At 40.9% G+C, this 1,870-nt stretch overlaps 1 long non-coding RNA gene across 1 annotated transcript in view; it reads right to left on the minus strand.

Annotated features, from left to right (window-relative positions):
• The window catches only part of LOC107655322 (uncharacterized), a 12,965-nt gene extending 11,331 nt beyond the window's left edge, over positions 1-1,634 (minus strand). Inside the window, exon 1 of the long non-coding RNA XR_001630426.1 lies at positions 1,559-1,634. This is a non-coding gene — a long non-coding RNA (uncharacterized LOC107655322). The remainder of the gene's footprint in view (positions 1-1,558) is intronic.
• Between the last annotated feature and the right edge of the window lie 236 nt (positions 1,635-1,870).

Raw genomic sequence — 1,870 nt, forward strand, 5'->3', positions numbered from 1 at the left:
AGAAACGTGCATAATATTTTGCTCGATGCGCCCTCTTGTGGCCTCAGGAGAGAAGCCAACAGCTTTTTTCCCCCTAACTAAAATTATGCCTTTTAAATTCGAATATAATTCGAATTTTGATAATATTTAAGTAGAAAATTTGAATTTCGTTTTTCAGTCATTTTGACAGCCCTAATCAGTAGTATTATCTGTGATTTGAATTTTGTGAACGGGAGTTCCTCTTTTGCTATGTTATAAGCTGGGCTTCGGATGCTTTCACTTTCGAATTCACGATCTTATTGTCACGTTTTACGAGAAAAGATAATTGTCTGTTTTGCTTACATCTACACACCTTTCACTTTTTAAGACTAAAACAAAATATGGATTCATTGTTATTCTTAATTAAAAAGCACAACAACAATAAAACAGTAGGATACAATGACAAACTAGCTTACAAAACGTTTATTAACAAAAACGAATAACATGAGGCATGGCATACACCACATGTTATATTCTATACAGACTAATAAATTAAAGAACGTTTGGCAAACACTGAGGAATCAAATAAAAAAAATAAATAAATAAAAGAGAGCCTCCATAGTGTAACGTGAGGTAAACAGCAAAGATAAGCTTTTCAAAATGAAAACAAAAAGAAAAGTAAAACTAAACTTTCTGACGGTGACGGTGCTTGCATGTTTTTTTTTCCCCCACAAGAATATCACCATGTTCACCCTCTCTGGTTTAAGAAGCGGTCTTTTAACTTTACTTTAGCTTGTAAACCATCCATCGTTTCCTCAATGTGCGCATCATTTTAGCTGTGCGCACCTTCGCGCTCGTGCTGACGCGAATATAAACCAGGCTCTACACTCGAAGCGCTGCGCAGTTCAAACGAGTAGCGCGGTTTCGTTATGCTTTCAGTTTCGTTAGCCATTTGATTTTTCACATATGCAACAGAAATGGCAGCGCTTATGAGTTGAACAACGCGGTGGTCGCACACAAAATTCAGTCGCACAGGCAGAAAAATGGTCGCAAAATGCGACCATTTGGTCGCAGTCTGGAGCCCTGCACATTAGTCTGGATTGTTGGGTAGTAGTTCACATCAGTGTGGGATCAGCATAAGGCTGTATTCAAGGGCACATAGGGACAGTAAATAGGGTTAAGCTATGGCAAGGATGTCCAATCCTGCTCTTGGGGGGCCAATATCCTGCAGAGTTTAGCTCCAATCCTAAATGAAACGAGATAATCAAGGTCTTCAGGATTACTAGAAACTTCCAGGCAAGTGTGTTGAGGCAGTTTAGAGGACTCTGCAGGACACTGGCCCTCCAGGAGCAAGACTGAACACCGCTGCACTGCCGTTTTGTGAGCTTCATGAACATGCCTTGATCTGGGACAGGGCCTTGATCTCCATGCCTTTCAATTTGGGACAGAGCCTTGATCTTTATGAAGGACAACCATCCATTCAGCACAGAAAGACTAGGAATGGAACACGATAACTGGAAATGTCCTATGGTGAACAGGACCTGATGCAGGGGCATTGTTGTATTGTGCATAGCCAATGTGTTGTGTGTGAGTCACTTACAAGGATGGGTCATGGACAAGATCTTTAAGGTTTATTCCACTGCGGTCCTCAGCAAGGTTTCTGAAGCAGCTGTCACTCACTGCAGGCAGGAAAGAGATGGAGAACGGACGTGAGACATGGAAAAAGGGAAAAGAAAAGAGGGAAAAAAGGCACATCATTGCATGGAAATAACAAAATGCCCCTTCGCAGACCATAAATGTCTGATTCCTTAAACGTCACGTTAGTCCTGAGGTTTGAGAGAATATGGGTTATGTCAAAACACATTACTCAACAAAATCACACAGCTACAAACATGGAGAATCATACTCTAAG

This window comes from Sinocyclocheilus anshuiensis, unplaced genomic scaffold, assembly GCF_001515605.1.
Source record: "Sinocyclocheilus anshuiensis isolate Anshui unplaced genomic scaffold, SAMN03320099.WGS_v1.1 scaffold1096, whole genome shotgun sequence".
NCBI classification, from domain to species: Eukaryota; Metazoa; Chordata; class Actinopteri; order Cypriniformes; family Cyprinidae; genus Sinocyclocheilus; species Sinocyclocheilus anshuiensis.